Source organism: Equus przewalskii, chromosome 13 (genome assembly GCF_037783145.1).
Source record: "Equus przewalskii isolate Varuska chromosome 13, EquPr2, whole genome shotgun sequence".
Lineage (NCBI taxonomy): Eukaryota > Metazoa > Chordata > Mammalia > Perissodactyla > Equidae > Equus > Equus przewalskii.
In genome coordinates, this window is record NC_091843.1 from 17,764,719 (window position 1) to 17,783,551 (window position 18,833).

Genomic DNA, 18,833 nt, shown 5'->3' on the forward strand with positions numbered 1-18,833 from the left:
AATTGTTCTTTTGCCTCTACTGTGACTTTCTTAAAGGTTTTGCTATCCCATTTGTCCGACACAAGAGACTCAGTTCCATCTCCGATCAGTTCCACCCCATGCTTTCTCATTTGGGGAAATGTCATCACCAACAATCTAGTTGCACAAATCCTCAACCAAGGACTCATTCTTGATTTCTCTCTTTTCCCCAATACTTTCACTCAATCTATCCTCAAATCCTACTGGCTCAACCTTCAAAATATACCCTTCAAAATATAGCCATCTCTACTGATACACTCTGCTACATTTCTTTCGTGGACTTTTTCCAACTGGCCTCCCTGATTCTATGCTTGATCCCAACATTCTATACTCCACCTAGCAATGAGGGATATTTATAAAATATAAATCATATCATCTTACTCTCCTACCCAGTGGCTTCCCATGGCCCTTAGAATATAATAGACTTTCTCATTATTCATAAAATCCATGATCTGGCCCCTAACATCCTCTCTAACATCAATTTGTGCATTAGAGCCACATTAATCTTCTTCCTTTTCTGCAGAAAAACCAAGCATTCACCATCACTGCTTCCTCTGCTTGGAGTGTTCTTTCTCTCCAGGACTTTGCAAGTCTGTCTCCTTATCATTACTGAAGCCTCAGTTCAAAAGTCTCCTCTTTAGAGCCCTCACACACTGCTGGTAGGATGCAAACTGGTGCAGCCACTACGGAAAACAGTATGGAGATTTCTCAAAAAATTAAAAATAGAAATACCATACGACCCTGCCATCCCACTACTGAGTATCTATCCAAAGAACTTGAAATCAGCAATTCTAAAAGTCCCATGCACCCCTATGTTCACTGCAGCATTATTTACAATAGCCAAGATGTGGAAGCAACCTAAGTCCCCATCAACTGATGATTGGATAAAGAAGACACGGTATATATATACAATGGAATATTACTCAGCCAGAAAAAAGGATAAAATCATCCCATTCACAACAATATGGATAGACCTTGAGGGTATTATGTTAAATGAAATAAGCCAGATTGAAAAAGACAATCTCTGTATGACTCCACTCATAAATGGAAGTTAAACATGTAGACAAAGAGAACAGATTAGTGGTTACAAGGAGAAAGTGGGGGTGGGGGGTGGGCACAAAGGGTGAAGGGGTGCACCTACACCATGACTGACAAACAATAATGTATAATTGAAATTTCACAAGGTTGTAAACTATCATAATCTTAATAAAAAGTAAAAAAACAAAAGTCTCTTCTTTAGATACGTCTTCCCTGACCAGTCAACTCCCTCCCGCCACCCCAGAATCATTGCTACCATGTAAACCTGTTTTCCTTTTTTTCAATAGCTTATCACTACCCACAATTCAGTTTGTTTTTCTTCTTCTTTGTCTTCCTCCTCTCCACTCTTCATTAAAATACGAGCTACATGAGATCAGAGGCTTGTTCATCTCGTTCATCCCTGTACCCTTGGAGCCCAAAAGATTATCTGTCTCATAAAATATCCTCAATAAATATTTGCTGACTGAATGAGCATCCAAAAAGTTTCAAAAGAAAAAGCAACGATATTTTTTGTTAAATGTCACATATTTAATCAGAAAATGAGAAAAAAATCATAAAAGATTATAAGTCTTTGTGCTGTTAAATAATACCAGATAGATTTGGCAATGATATTTAACCTGGAAATACATGGGAATGAAGAATAAGAGAGAAGATGATGTACAAAAAGTTTTATTTAAACATTAGGGGGTTAATCCCATAGAAGAATGATAAGACTAGCTCTGTGTTGCTGCAGAGAGCAGAATGAGAACTAAAAAGTGAAACACCCCAGGAGGCAGATTTCAGAAACTACACTATAACTAAGTACTTGTAATAGTGACAGCTGTCCCACATTGAATTAGGTCATTTTAGGGATCAGGGAGAGCCCATTACTGGAACCCTTCAGAGAATGACTGTAGACAGGGAATGGTGTGCTGGCAAATGTTGAAACCTAGATCTCTATGGAGGGTAAACAAAAAAGCCCTGATTTGTTGAGTTTGCTGAATTCCATGGTGTAAATTTTCCCATCATGTCTAACTAACATCCTTAAAAGCAGAGCTGGGGAGAAATAAGCACATTCCGTTCTCATAAGCTGGTGTAAGCCAGCTCTAGCACCGCATGGGCTGTAGTCAAAACTCTGTCAACTGCAAGTTTCAGGAAATGGAACTCAAATATAAGTGAAAAAAAAGAGAGAATTTTTTGATTCATATAACTAAGTTAGGGGAGAAGGCTATATACCTTGGCATTGCTGGATTTGGATGCTCAAAAGTCATGTAAGGAATTTTGCTACTTTCATTCACTCATCTATTCATTGATTTGTTCAAATATATTTATTGAATACTCACTCTGTGTCAGGCACTACTCTGAGTTCTGAGCGTACAGTGGTAAAATAGACATAGTTCTGCCTTCATGAAGTTCTAATGGTAAAGACAATCAATCAATCAATCAATATACAATATTAGAGTGAGTGAAGAGTGCTATGCAGAAAAACGAGCCTAAAGAACAAGGAGTGATGGTGGGTTTGAGAAGGGACTATAACACATTGGGTGGTCAGGAAGGTGACGATCAGGAGGTGAGTTAGGTGAGAACTGGGCAAGAATATTTGAGGCAAAGTGAACAGCAAGTTCACAGGAGCTGAGACTGGAGCATGCTTTCGTATTTGAGTTGAGGAGTGTCAGGAAGTTCTCTGCCGTTGGAGCCAAGTGAGTGAGAGGAAGAGCAGTAGGAAAGGAGTTTAGGAGGCAAAAGCACCAAAACGTGTATGACCTTGAAGCCAGAGTAAGCAGTTAGGATTTTAATCCAAGACTGATGCAAAACGATTAGAGGTTTTGAGCAGTGAACTTCCATGATCTAATTTATATATTAAAAGAATTCATCTACCTGCTGTGTAAAGTATTGTCTGAAGGGGGCAAGACACTCCAAGAAGCAGGGAACCAGTTAGGGACTATGGTTATAACCCCAGTAAGAGATGGTGGTGGCTTGGACTAGGTAAAGCCATAAAGATGGAGAGAGGTGGCCAGGTTTGTGACTGACAAGACTTAATGATGGACTAGACGTGTGGTGTAAGAGAAAGAGAGGAGTAAAGATTGGCTTTGAGATTTAGGGGCCTAAACGGGAAAATATTCATGCATGTATATTTTGAGATTTATAGAGATGCATATCAGACCATCTCAAGGGAGAAGTAAGGGCTAAAGGTAACAACTTGGGAGCTATCTATAAGTGAAAAGATGATATTTAAAGCCATGGACAGCAAGTGTACACAGTAAAGAGAAGAGGCTGTAGGACTGAGCTCTATTCTACAAGAGGAAGAAGACCTAGCCACGAAAAGGAGAAAGGAACAGCAAATGACAAGCGAAAAACAAAAGTTCTCAAAGTCAACTGAAGTCATATGTCAAGAGGTGGGAGTGATCAACAGCGCCAAATGCTAACACGTTGAGTCAGGTGAGAACGTGACAAGAGCGATTTCAGCGGGATGATGTGATCATAATCCTGATTGGTGAGGGTTAAAAGGAGATGAGAGGAGAAAGAAGACATACGGGAACATCAATTCTTCGAAGGAAGTTCACTGTAAAGGACAATAGAGAAATAGAGCAGAACTTGAAGGAAGATGTGAGAGTTAAGGGAAAGAATGTTTTGTTCGTCTTTTTAAGTTGGGAAAAGTCACAGAAAGTTCATAACTGGCGGCAATAATATAGTAGAGAAAACTTTGATAATGAAGGAAAGCCAGGAGTAAACAGAGGAACAAACTCCTTGAGAAGTAGGTGATAAGATTTGGGATCCAGTGCCCACAGGAGAGGGTTGTTATTACATACTGGCAGGGACAGATCACTATTGTAATCAAGGGAGGAAAAATATCTGGTACAAAGCTGGAAGTCTGATGGACTTATGAGTGGAAACAGGAAGTTCTCTTCTGATTGCTTCTATTTTCTCACTGAAACAGAAAACAGGATTATCAGATGCAAGTGGATGGTGAAGGGAAGATATGGGAAGCTTGAAGAGAAAGGAAAAGGTTTGAAGCGGACTTCTCTGAGAACAAGAGAGTAGATTGACCAGGAAAATATATTAGAATTGCCAGGCATTGCCAAGGGCTCACTTGAGGTTTGCAGTCATATTTCTGGATGCTGCCTTCATTTTCTGGCAGGCTCAATCCTGTTTATGCCAAAGTGGATACCTGCTTCTCTTGGTTTACGTCCTAGTAGCCTAGCAAATCCAGTGGAAAGGTAGAGCCTCTTTCCCAAGAGTTCCAGTAAAAATCCTAGTGAGCTCTGATCTGTTGGACTTCAGCTTTGGCTCAGCTTGATCTCATTCCTGTGCTCAGGGGATGCTGTGCTCTGATTAGCTGGGTCATGCATGTTCCCAGAAGTCTGGGGTTGGGATGTATTCAGCCCCATTCAAACACAAGGATGTGGTGGGAGGCTTTCCAAAGAAGATAAGAGTATATGTTACCGTATGAAGGAGGAGTACAAACTATGCAGGCAAAAAGGCCAGTATCCACCACTGTGTGTTACTGGCATATCATTTACTGGAAAATTCACAGGGAGAATCAAGCATCACAGATGACCTCTGAAAACTCTTTCCATTCTAATAGTCTTTAATTCCCCAGCTTTGAAACTCCCAACTTGGGCACATTTGGCTGGGGGAAGGACTGATTTTCATCAGTCCTCTGAAATATTCACCAGTTATTCCTATTCAGTACATTTTCAACCTACTCCTAGTATGCACACTCTTCCTTCAGCCCTCTATCTTACATTGCTATACAAGCACTATTTTCTTCAGGATTTTTTTATACCTGTCATATTGTATTGAATTATTCTTACAGAGTTTCTCATACTTAAAATAATAAGATAAGATTCATCTTTAACTCTTTCTGCACCATCACCCCACAAAAAGCGCAATTCTGTTTTTATTAAATTCTAACTTTATATGTGTTTTAAAAATTTTCCTTCCTAACCAATTCATTGTGGATTTATATTCTCAGTATCTGTGTAATCACATAAGTTGCTATGGTAATATTATAAAATTATTCCAAATCACGAGGCCTCTGAAACCGTGTATGCTGGATTTGGAAATAACGTTGCTGAAAACCCTGCATTTCAGATAAGAAAGACCCAGGTAAGCAGAGACTCAATGAGGTTTACTGCCTTGATTTTTTTTCCTTAACTTACCATTAAGTTCTTGGTTTTGAGTGATAACAAGCAGTGTAAAGAAAAATGATATCCTGCTCACCAAAAAACAAATTAGTCTTCAAAGAGAGCTATGTTGATATTTAGAAAGAATTCTGTTAACTAAACATAAGATAGATTTTATTTCCTCTTCTGCCATATACAGACTTATATAATTCTGGGCAAATCACTCGCCCTGCTTCAGTTGGCTCATCTATAAAATAAGAATGAAAATATTAATCCACCTTTTAGGCTTATTAGAATGTATTTGTTTTTCATTGTGGTAAGAACATTTAATATGAGATCTACCCTCTTAGCAGATTTTTAAGTGTACAATACAGCATTAACTACAGGTACAACATTGTACAGCAGACCCCTAGAACTTATCCATCCTGCATAAATGAAACTTTATACCCATTGAATAAAACTCCCCCTTCCCCACTCTCTGCTGCACCTGGCAACCACCATTCTACTTTCTGTTTCTATGAATTTGACTGTTTTAAATACCTCGTATAAGTGGAATCATGCAATACTTTTTCTTCTATGACGCTTATTTCACTTAGCACAATGTCCTCCAGTTTCATCCAGCATTATTCACAATATTCAAGAAAGGGAGCCGACCTAAATGTCCATCAATATGGACAAAGAAAATGTGGTGTATACACACAATGGAGTATTATTCAGTCTTAAAAAAAGAAGGAAATCCTGTCATATGCGACAACATGGATGACCCTGGAGGGCATTATTCTAGGTTTATTAGAATTTAGATAAGGTAAAGTATACATGAGGTCTGAACACAGTGTCTGAGACTGAGTAATAATTTGTTCCCTCCCTTACTATCTCCCCAACCCTCACAGCATGGAGAACTCACAGGTCTGCAGCACCAAGCTGGCTTCTGTGTCCTTGGTGATTCATTCTCCCATCTGCCAGCTGAAATCAAAACAAATGGTTGTTTCTGGAGTACCCCTCTAAGTTCAGAAATAGGACACAAGGAGGACATTCCTCCGTGGAATTTGTCATGAATGGTTGTCATCGCATTGAGATAGGGCTCTCAGGTGAAATCAGTTTGGGAGTGAGGAAGCAGGATCAGGCAGGGGAAGATGGAGTGAGTGACGGGGTGGGGTGCCAGGCAGGGGAAGATGCTAGGCAAAGACTCAGCCTGATCCCCACCCCCCAGGGAGTTCTAAAGCAACAATGGCCCCACCAAAACGTCCCACCTTGGGGCAAGAGAGCCAGGCTTTTATGCCTCCATTTCAATCAGTCATTAACTTAGAGCTGCACTCGTGGTTGGGGTTGGCTGTGCCGGCATATCCTCCCAGGCATCCCTGAGCAAGGTAGCTTCCACTGGCTTAGGGCAAATTTCCAAAGAGTATCCAGCTATGAGCCATTAGCAGCCAACACACGTAGCAGCTGGGCCCAGCAAAGGGACTCTGGGCTTCTTTTTTCTCTTTCACACTCTCAGTAAATGATTTGCTGCCCCTCTAAGAACCACTTCCCACTCTCCCTCCCACACATGTGTATGCAGTTTTCTGTCTCCACGATGGGAAGGAGAATGTCCTTTCGTAGGAATTACTATTAAGCTCTGGGTAATTGAGGGATAAAGTATAGTGATACTATTACTCCCAATGACCAGTGTAATGAGATTTTTTTTCTAGAAATAATGCAGTCTAAAACTTTGTTTTATGGAAATCACCACCATTTACTTATAAGCAACTATGATGTGTCGGAAACTGCTTAATTTATATACAATTTTATATACAATCTTGTCTATAGAACATTATGTCATTTGATCTTCACAGTAACCTGAAGTGGGTGAGTATACCTGAGTAAATTGTCCAAGGCCACATTGCTATTGAGACGGAACCAGAGTCCAAACCCAAGTTTAGACAATGACTTTGGAGTTGAAACTCCTAACAGCTGTACTATACTTCCTTGTTTCTTGAGGACAAAGAGTATAGCCCTTTGCATTTGCCCCTCTGGCACTTAGATAGCAATCACTCCTATGTTTGTGCATTGGAGAGGACAGAGAGAGAGAGAGCATAATCATAATATGATTAAAAAAACAAAAGAACAACTACCACCAAAAAAACCACACAAACTACTACCTTACTAAGACTAAAGATACCATGTAGTGGTTAAGAACATTGGCTTATAGGTTCATAACCTAAATGGTTGTCATCTGGGACAGAAATATCTATATTTGATGACCTTCTCACACTCCTTGGATTTCAAAAGTGGCATTGTCCTTCTTCTTATCTCTGATCCCTAGCTCAGTGCAGAGAATATATTTGTTCAATGAAACAAGGCAGCTCCAGGCTCTCCAGCTTTGCAGCAGGACACGGGGGAAAGGAGCCTCCTTTCTCCAGCTGCTCTGTCGGGAAACACAGTTTTGAACTTGACCTCAAGAGCCAGAATAGATGGACAGAAGCATTTTCGATCCTAGAGAGACTCTGCATCAAACACTTCTTCCCTCTGTTTTCTTCTTAAACAATACAAGAGACCTAATCAGTGTCCTTGGAAAGCCTTGTTGGAGGAGCCTGCCCCCCCTCACAGTCCCCTCACTTCAATTTTATCTCCAGTCCCTTTACAGAACACGGAAATTACTTTCAACTTTAGGGTTTAAAAGGAAAAATTTGACCTAAAGTTTTCCCCAGCGAGGCAGCCAAGGCAAGGAGTCCCCTACTCCCCCAACCTTAAATATAGCCTTACACCTGATCGCCCACAGGAATGATAAGAAAAAAGACTTCTTGGGTGGGTTGGGAGCCTCTGGTTGGATTTTGAGTTTGACAATATTTGAGAAATGAATTTTAAATATGAGGCATTAGAGTGAAAGGATGAAGAAATATCTTTCTGACGAATATAAATCAAGGATATTTACAAACCATTACCAGAGACTCCTATAAATTATGCTATATATTATAAGTAGTTTTCAGTCAATTAATCCTCTTGGTTTTCAGGAGTATGTAGATAAGAAAGCTTTCTCTGCTTTATTGTTCCTCTGCTTGTTGGTGATGAATTATTAACGTGACTCTGATATATGTGGGAGGCTTCCTGATGTTCTTCCTGCTCCTTCTCCAGGGGTGTCACTGCTGAAGGGAGCTTGCCTAATGAAACCTCATTTGATCATCTATGCATTTATTGAGTACCTATCATCTGTCAGGCTGTAAGGGAATACAGCCATAGAAAACACAATCTTTGCCTTCAAGGAGCGGGAGACAAAGAATCAATTCCAATGCTGTATGTTAAGTAACAAAAGAAGAAGATGCTCTGTAAGCATGGAGGACGAGGCCCTGAGCATCTCGCCTAGGTTGGCTAGAGACGGATGACCAGGGATCTGGGCAAAGGCTTTGGAGAAGACAAGGAATTTGAGGTGGGCTGTAAAGTGTAGGTGAGATTTCAATAGGTCAAGAGGGCTTTAAGAACCTGAGAAAGAGCCTTGGAGGGTGGGGATAAAGGCAGAAAATGCCCAGAACAGTAGAGGGCACCTTCTCATTGGATGATGTTGGATACAGGTTATTAAATGCTTGGAAAGTACCAGGTATTAGGCATAGCTCCATGTACACTGACTCATTTAATTAACATGCAAACTATATCAGTTAGGAATAGTTAGATGGCAAGTAACAGAAAATCCAGCTCCAACAGACTTACTCACAATAGAGAATTTATGGATCCATGTAACTCAGTAGTCCAAAGGTATATCTGGGGTGTGAGAAGGCTGACTCACTTGGGCAAGCAATTAAGAATGGAAGCCAGATAAACCCTTCACCTAGAACGATAATACTTTGTTTTCTCCCTTATCTTTAAACACCTTGGCTGGTTTCACATGCTGACTCTTCCACTAACTAGATGTGTGATCTTGGGGAAGTTCCTTTGGGAGAAATTCTCCATGCCTCAGTTCCTTCACCTATAAAATGAAAATGACAATAGTAGAATCTACCTTACAAGGTGGCCATGAGGATTCCATGAGTTAATTCTCATAAAGCACTTTGAACGCGTCTGGCAAAAAGTAAGTGCAAAATAAATATTAGCAGCTGTTAAATCTGTTAACTCAGAGGTCCTGGCTACATCTCAAATAGAGTCATTTTTTGCTGACCCAGAGAAATAAATCAAGGTCCCTGTCATTTGACATCCTGAAAATCCAGCGATCTCTACTAACTGGTGTGTCTCTCCATGAGAATTTTCATGCCTAACAAGGAACTAGAAAAACTGCAAGAACCTGCTGGGCTGGAGAATTACTGAGAAAAGATCCTGTTATATTCATTGTGATTGTATTGTTAAATAGATTCTCTTAAGTCTTGGTGTTTATGAACAGAAAATCAGAACAGAAAATAGGCCAAATTAATCACTTCCTGGATGTGTGAAACAATTGTTCAAGATAATTAGTTTGCTATACCTCAGTTTCTTCATGTATGTAGTTAAGGAGTTTAACTAGAAAAGCTTGAGAAATCCTTTCCAATGGTAACATCCTATGGCCCTATTAATTGATTACTTATGTCTACCAGCTATGGGGAACTGGGGCTCTGTATAATTAGATGTTTCAATAATTCAACAAATATTTATTGATTTCTTCCTATATGTCAGTCACTGTAATAGGTGCCAGGGCTACATTAATGGACGGAAAAGGCAGGTGCCTGTCTTTATGGAGCTCACAGACTAGAGAGAGGGGAGTAAACAAGCTACTGTAATATACTGTGCATGAGTGTTTGGGACAATCAAGAACTTTTGACTCTGACCTGCTTGGAAAGGTCATAGAATGTTAGAAGAATCAGAGAATGTCTAGTTCCACTACCATAATTTAGAAACAGATAGAGGACAGAGAAAAGTTTTTGGAGAGCTTAAATAAAAAGATAAAGCTCTGTTGGAATTGGGGTTCTATCATGGGCTCCCTTTTTAAGTGGTGGCAAATCTACTTTGATGAAAATTGTCTTCTGTTTGTTCTTTAGGACCAAGGCATTGCTCCAAGTGATGCTTCAGTCTTCTGTCTTCTCTTCTCTTTTAGACTTGTCTTGGCCACCTAGTGATAGTCTGCACTCCACAATTATCTTAGAATGCTTTTAACCTTACCCCTGCCTGATATGTAGGAGGTATATAATTTTGGTATTCAGATGACATGTTAAAGTTGAACATGAAGAAGGAGCCAACCTATGATTTAGGCAGCAAGATGCCTAGGCAAGTCTAATCCTTCTGTGCATATCAGCAAGTGCTAAAAACTGGGAGATACCAAGGGCAAAATGGAAAACTAGAAAAAGTCACTGGTTTGTGAGATGACCACGTCTGAAGTGATGACAAAGACTTCTGACCCCTGACCCCACAGAATGCTTTGATAGTGTTGCTTCCCCTCATTCTTATGAGGTACAGGTGGTTATGGTGGTGTGTTGAGAATGGCCTGGAATATGTATGTTGAAAAATGTAACCATTTCATTCATGCCTGCCTTCAACAAATAGCAACAGAACAACAGCTGTGGCCCGGTCAATGTACTGTATCAGGAGGTATAACGTAAGACTTGACAGAAAAGGTCCCTGCCCTCAGGGAGTTTACAATCCAGTGAGAAAATAGACAATAAATGAGGAAATAATAAATAAAATAGTTACATATTGTGATTCAAGATTTATAAGATATTTACAGGCTTTTGTGTAGAGGATAACAAAGAAGATCTGCTTAGGTCACACGGTTACTTATGAGTCAGTGCTGGATTGTGATTTGTCTTCTGTATGGTTCTTTAAAATCATAAGAAAAATAAATGACTGAAATCCAGGCTTATCTTTGGCCATAGATCATCTCTGCTAACAGGGCATCTTAGGACCAGTAATAAAGCTACTTGTTGAAGCCAGTTAACGGCTACGAGAGATGACAATCCAGGCCTCTTTTCTTTCATCTATTGGAATAACGGCAGAGAGCTGGCCTTTGCAATTAGAACCCAGAATCTGCCTGGCCTTTTCTCATTTCACAGAAGTGAATTCCTTCTGGAAGTGAATTCCTGAGTTGTCTACTTTTTAATAGGGCTGTCTTCATTGCATGCATTATCCTGCAAATATTTGGAAGTATTATCCTTCTGAGAAAAACCCTAATGTGCTGGGCATGCCAAAAAGCATGTGTCTCCATTGTTAAGGTCTTAGAGTCTTTTTGCAGGGAGGTTGACCCATAAGAGTGACAGAAGAAAATGCCTTTTCAAGGGGCATCCAGCAGGACTCTAAGGACTGCGGTAATTCGGAGGAAGGATCAGTCCCCGAGTACAAAAGCAAAAGGGTCTTCATGGAGGAAGAACAGTAAGAGGAAGATGAGGATGAGGAGGAAGTCAAAGAGAAGGAGGCGTGGAGGTGGAGGGAGAGGAAGAAAACAGGAGGAGAAGAAGACGGGGCAACTTTTGAAGAAAGGGGAAGCATTAGGCACAATTAGTAGCATTTCTGGGCCTTACTTTCCTTGCCTGTAAAATGGTGGGGTTGGATACTTGGACTTACAAATCCCTTTGAGCTCCAACAACCTATGAGTCATGGTTAAGCTACACTGATATCTTGTCTGGAACATTAGCAATTAATTCTTTTCAGACTGTCTTGCATCTCATCTTGCAAACTTTCATCCATCCTCCCAAGTTAGCTGGTGTGATTGGTCAAAAGAGAAGTTTGATGGGGCTGGCCCCGTGGCCGAGTGGTTAAGTTCGCGCGCTCCGCTGCAGGCGGCCCAGTGTTTCGTTGGTTCGAATCCTGGGCGCGGACATGGCACTGCTCGTCAGACCACGCTGAGGCAGCGTCCCACATGCCACAACTAGAGGAACCCACAACGAAGAATACACAACTATGTACCGGGGGGCTTTGGGGAGAAAAAGGAAAAAATAAAATCTTTAAAAAAAAAAAAAAAAAAAAAAAGAGAAGTTTGATCCCGTCACTTACCCTGTTTAGAATCCCAGGGTGGTTTCCCATTGCTCTAAAGAAATAGCCAAAAACAAAAACATAATGTGACACAGAAAGCACATAGAGTCTGGGTCCTGCTTGCCTCCTCAGCCTTCTTAAGCCCTCCTCTCCCCCTTTTCCTCATGTACCAACCACATTGGTTTCCTTTTACTTCCTCGAACAAACCATTTCTCTTCACATCTGCCCCAAACACACAGACACAGACACACACTTAATTTCAACTAGTTTACCTTCTTCATATCCTTTACATCTCAGGTAAAGTAGTCTCACAATAGATAAAACTTTGATGCCCGAATCAAGATCCATTTCCTATTTAATCCTTCTCATAACTGCCTGTAATTTCTGTTCACCACACTGATCACAGTTTGCCATTTTATATTTTTTGATTATTTGATTAATATTTGCCTAACTCATTAGACTTTAAATTCTGTGACGGGAAATTTGTTTTGTTCACCATTGTGCCACCATTAAACTCAAGGTAACTCCCCCCTGCAGTAGTTCCCTATTGCTTCTGTAGCAAATTCCCACAATCTTATGTCTTAAAACAACATGTATTTATTATCCTACAGTTCTGGATGTTGGAAGTCCAAAAATCAGTCCCACTGGGTAAAGTCATTATTGGTGGGTCTGTTTCCTTCCGGAGACTCCAGGGGAGAAGTTCTTTCCTTTCCTTTTCCAGCTTCCAAAGACCATTTGTATTCCTTGCCTTGCCTAAGGACCCATCCCTCCACCTCACAGTAAGTAAAGTAGCATCTTCAGCTTTGTCTCTGCTTCCACCATCACATCACTATCTCTCTGACTCTAAAACTACTGCTTCTCCTTTATAAGGACCTTTGTGATTACACTGAGCCCACCCAGATAATCCGGCATAATCTCCCATTTTAAAATCCTTAACTTAATCACATTTGCAAAGTCCCTTTTGCCGTGTAAATTAATACAATCATATATTCCATGGATTATGACGTGAGCATCTTTGGGGGGTCCTTTATTTAGCCTACCACATACCCAAACTGTACATAAAATTCTTTGGTTTAAGATACTGATGTCTTCTGATCACCTACATGAATTTAGATAAATAGCACCGTCTGCTACAGTTAGTCTTGGGGTTCAAACAGCTTTTGTGATAAGCCCTAAGGTGACTCTGAGGAAATGGGACACTGGACAGTTAAGATTTTATATTTAAAAAAATGCTTGTATTTTCTTCTAATTGTGAATGTAATCCTTTCATATTTTGTAAAAATCCCAAGAAATATGAAAAATAGAATAAAATTTAACATAGTTTTCTTACAGAGACAACCACCATTAATATTTCATTATATTTCCTCACAGTCTTTCTTCAATGAGTGAGTATATGAGTACATACATATTCATATACTACACATATAAACACGTACTTTTTTACCCTGCAAATTTGACATCATAGATTAAAGGATTGTGCATCTTCCTTTTCGATCACTTAGCGTTATGTTATAGGCATGTCCCATGTCATCAAATATTTATTGAAAGCAAAACTTGAATGCCATAATATTCTGTAATATAAATAACTACCCCAAATTTTTAAACAATCCCCTATTTTCAAAGTTCTTTTTTTAATGCTCACAGAGCTTTATAGTGGTGTAATTAGGTAAATGCGCAAATAGTCACTTATTCACCCATGTAAACATCCAGACGAAGATGTACATTTCTATAACGCCAAAAAGTTCCCCTTTGCCTCTTTCCGGGCAATCCCCCTACCCAAGGGAAGAAGCATTCTTATTTCTATCACTATAGATTAGCTTTGCATGTTCTTGAGCTACATATAAATTATTTCATGCTGAATGTACAATGCATTCTTTTTTGTCTGTCTCTTTTAATCAACAGAATGATTTTGAAATTTATTCATATTGTCTCAGGAATCACTGGATTTTCTTCTTATTGCTGAGCAGTATTCCATTATATAAATATAGCACAATTTTGATGTTGAATATTACTAATGGACATTTGGATTGTTTCTTGTTCTGGGATATTATGAACAAAGAATTTTTTAACATGCTGATAGACGTTATCCGTGACCACATGCATTCACTTCTCTTGGGTATATACCATGCATGGAATTGCTAAGGCATTAGGTTGATTTCAGTTTATTAGAAACTGCCAAATGGTTTTCCGAGTGGTTGTACAATTTCACACTCCCAATAACAATGTATAAGAGTTTTGATTGCTCCACATCTTCTCCAACACATAATCTTTTCAGTTTTAGCCATTTTGATGGATGTAGTAGCATCTCATTGTACTTTTGATATGCTTCCCTAATACTAATGATTTTCATGTGCTTATCAATCATTCAAATGTCTTCTTTTGTGGAATGATTTATCTTTTTATTACTGATTTGTAGAAGTTCTTTATATATTCTAGATACAAACTCTTTGTCAGATATAATGCATTACAAATATTTCTACACAGTCTGTGGCTTGCCTTTTCACGTTATTGATGGTGTGTTCTGATGAGCAGTAGTTCCAAATTTTGTTGAAATCTGATTTGTAATTTTTTTCTTTTATGATTGGTTTTATTTTACTCTCTTTACAAAATATTTGCCTATCTCAAGTTCATAAATATATTCTCATAAGTTTTCTTCTAGACAACTTTCTAGCTCTAGCTTTTACTTTTAAGGCTACAATTCATCTCACATTAAAGTTCACTTTATTTTATATGAATATCTGCTTATTCCAGCACCATATATTGGAAAGACATTCCTTTTGCTGTTGAACTATATTGATGTCTTTGTCAAAAATCAGTTGACCATATTTTAAAACATTATAATTATTTCCCATTTCTTGTCATAAATTATTTATTTATAAGCATTTTATTGTATTATCTGATTATGTTCTTAGAATAGATTACCAAAGTGGAATTGTTGAAGAGTCTGAATACTTTTAAGGCTTTTAATACGTTTTGCTAAATTTCTTTATAGATGGGCTGCTCCGGTTTATACTCAAGCCAACATTAAGTGAGTACACCCATTTAATTACCCTATCAATAGCAGCAATATTATCTATAAAATATAATTAATTTATAGGCAAAAAGATATATCACTGTTTTAACTTGTTTTCTTTAATTTTTACTGAAGATTGTTCAGAACAAATTCAGAACCAGAATACTTGGATTTGAATTATGACTCTGCTACTTTCTAAATTTATGATATTGGGGATGTGATTTGAATTTTATGTACATTCATTTTCTCATCTTTAAAATGGGAATAATACCAGTATCTACCTCACAAATACTATAGGGTAGTAGAGATGTGAGAATTAAAATAATAAGCCAAGTATTTTATTATTTATTATTTTACTGTAATGTATTTACAACAATGCCTGGCATTTAGTAAATCTTCAACATGTGTTAGCCATTATTAATATTATTACATAATCACTAGGCCTTTCAATTTCTTTTGGAATTTTTCCATCTGCTGGGTAAGTTATATTTCATGACAATGGAAAAACATGTGAGAGATTTTACTCCAAAGCGGTGAGTGGTCCCAAGAGCCTATAAGTGACCGAGCGAAGAGAAAGCAAAAAGAAGGGTGAAAAGAAATAAAAATCAAATTTCACTTACTTTAAAAATTTGCCTAGAGGTAGTCTTAGAAATATTTGTAAATTTAATTTGAAGCAATGCTTCTTAACATGAAATTCTAAGTGAAATTGTCAGGGTCATGCATGCACACACATGCATTTTTCTGGAAAGGAGTTCAACACTTTTCCGTAGATTCTCTAAAGAGCAGTTATACTTTATTTTAAAAACCTTTTGTGGCATCTACTCTTTATAACTGAAGGGTCAGATATCATGGTGTTCTTTGGGGAAGCCCTTAGACATTGAACATTAGCCCTGGGTGGTCATTTAAAGTTTCTCTACTGTGCAGTTTACACAAAGGTAAATTAAGACCTGGAGTCAGGAAGGGACTGGCTACTTAATGGTATAGCTACTTAGTGGTAGACGCTGGCCTTAAAACTTGGAGTCACAATTCCCTGTTGAGTACCTTTTTTGTTACACTAGACAAATATGCCTTCCCGGGCAAACCCTCCAGCTCCTGGCAGTGGCACGTTTCCCACTGTACTGCATGTACAGGTGATGATCATTAATAACATTTATGAAGATAGAAGAGTCATGGGTTAAAGCAAAGTGTGGTCTGTGAAAGAAAAAGAATGACCATCGAAAATGCTGAGAACATATGCTTTATTTCTTTGATAAATAATTATTGAGTATGTAAAACCTAGCAGGCACTGTGGTAGGCATTGAAGTGGCAATGGTTCATAAGACACTCACAGACCCTGGCCTCATGGAAATTATAGTAGAATAAGGGAAAGGGAGGTTAAACCAGAAGTTATAATTATAAAAAATGTCATGAGAAGAAATGTGGTATGTGAATGGAATCATGAAACAGAGCTCTAACCTGATTTAACATGCCAGATGAGCTTTCCTGAGCAAGCAACATTTAAACTGAAGTTTGGAGGGTGAATAGGAATCAGCTAATGAAAGAGGGTGGGGCACTGGAGTAAAGGACACAGTTTCAATCAGAGGGGACAACATGTGTGAGGAGGATATTCATATTACTTTTAGAGATCTGAAGGAAGTGTAACATGGTTCAAGTATAGTTCATGAGGGGAGAGAGGCAGAGATGAGCCTAGAGAGAAAGTCTGGGTCCAGATCATGAAGGGCTTTGAAGCCATTTTAGAGATACACCTCATTACTAATGAAAAGACACTGAAGGATTTGAAACAGGGAAGTAAGACGATCACATTTGCACCCTGCAAATGGACAGTTGCAAGGGTGGAAATGTGGAGCCACCCTGGACACTGTTATAAGTATCCAAGTTAGAGATGGGTTGTAGCCATATGAAAGAGAAATGGACAGATCCCAGGGCTGTTTTAGAGTCAAAAATCAATACAATTTGGTATTAAACTGGACGTAGGGGCTTTAGTAAAAGGGGAAAATCAAGCGTGCTGCCTCGGTTTCTGTCAAAGGCTAGAGAAGGGGCTGGTTGGTGGGTGGAGGATATATCTAGATAAGTGGTAAGCAAGGATCAGAAGACATGCTGCTGTTTATTGTACAGACTTTGAGTAATCCTAGAACACAGTAATACCAGAACTCCCAGCTCTGACGTAGAGATATTCCGGGATAAATGGAGGGAAATTGATAGTGATTGGCCCTAGGTATGCTTAGGGTCTTTGCCATAGGCTCCTAGAAGGCTGTTTCCAGGTGATATTGAGCAGTTGGTGACATTTCTTGGTGGTACTGAGCAGCTGGTGACATTTCCTAGTGAGCTTTGATAGCTCCCTGTAAGTTACCCAATACCCTTCCAGCTCAGACAATTTATCCTTAGATCCTACACACACTCAAAAGTATGCTAAATGAGAACATCACTCATTCATTCATTTCACATATATATATTTTTTAATCTCTGCCATGTGCCTGGCCCTGTCTGGATCTAGAAATATAACTAATCACACAGCTGAGGTGTTTGGGTTTTAATCTATTTGAAGTCAGTAGCTCCTGGAGCTGATTCAACATATCTAGACTATAGAAACTGGACAGAAAAGACACCAATGAAAGTATCTATGCACCAATTATTAGCTGAATAATCAGGTGGGCTAGTTTGCCTGGGAGGTCTTTACATCTCTACTTTTCTCTTTTTGAAGTATGGAGATGACAAACTCAATAAAAACTATCTGCAGAATGGATGACAAGTCCTCAAAGACTTAATTCCAATCAAAACCAAGTAATGAAAAAAGAAGTGTGTCTCTAGATGGATAAAATATTCCCTACTGGCTAATTTACAGTGTGACCTATAAATCTTTTTTTCCTAAGAAAAGCTATTCGGCAAACCTATTCAAAGGTTATGTCATGTCCCTTTTAGGCACGCAACAGTTGAGGAGCTTGAAAATGTGAATAACGAATGCCTTTCCACATAACAATTGGACTATTTCAAGAAACCACCTCAATAAATAGTCACTGAGCATCTCCTCCATGCAAACCACTGTATGTGTGGAAGGCAAGTTTGCCTATATCCCAGGATCTTATTACCTCTTCAGTAAAAGTAGAATCAGAAATAATTAACTCTAAAATAAGGCAGAGTGTGATATACTGGGGTGGGCAGGAGGAAGAGTTCTTCCTTTCACAGGTGGAAGGTGACATCTGATCCACTCTCGAGAAGAAAGCAGTATTAGAATGAACAACTTTAATCCATCTCGCCATCTTATTATTCATTTCTCCCCATAGGAGAAAGAACTTATCCATTGGTGACCTCAGAGAAATCTGATTATATTGTATATATATGTATGTATAAATCTGATTAAAAGGCCATTGCTTTTAAAAGTCACTGATGGACAACTATGATTTCCTGGTTTTGTTATTGTACTATGATTATAAAAGATATCAACATTAGGGGAGACAGGGTCAAGTGTTCATAAAACCTTATTCTTCATTTCTTTGCAATTTCTTGTGAATCTATAATTAGTTCAAAATAAAAATTTATTTTTAAAAAGCAATAGTGGCCTCTATGTTTCTCTAAGGCTTTACTGTCTAATAAAATGCCACCCACTATCTACATGTGGCTACTGAGCACATGAGATGTCTTTTAAGTGTAACATACATGCCATATTTAGTATGGCAAAAAAGCAGGCAAAATATCTCATCAATAATTTTTATATTGATTATATGCTAAAACGATAATGCTTTTGATATATTGGGTTAAAT

The 18,833-nt window shown here is 38.7% G+C and overlaps 1 long non-coding RNA gene across 1 annotated transcript in view; it reads left to right on the forward strand.

Moving 5' to 3' along the window:
* LOC139075058 (uncharacterized) overlaps positions 1-18,617 on the forward strand; it is a 44,516-nt gene extending 25,899 nt beyond the window's left edge. The window contains exons 3-4 of the long non-coding RNA XR_011525088.1: positions 15,055-15,090; positions 17,995-18,617. This is a non-coding gene — a long non-coding RNA (uncharacterized lncRNA). The remainder of the gene's footprint in view (positions 1-15,054; positions 15,091-17,994) is intronic.
* The last annotated feature ends 216 nt before the right edge of the window (positions 18,618-18,833 follow it).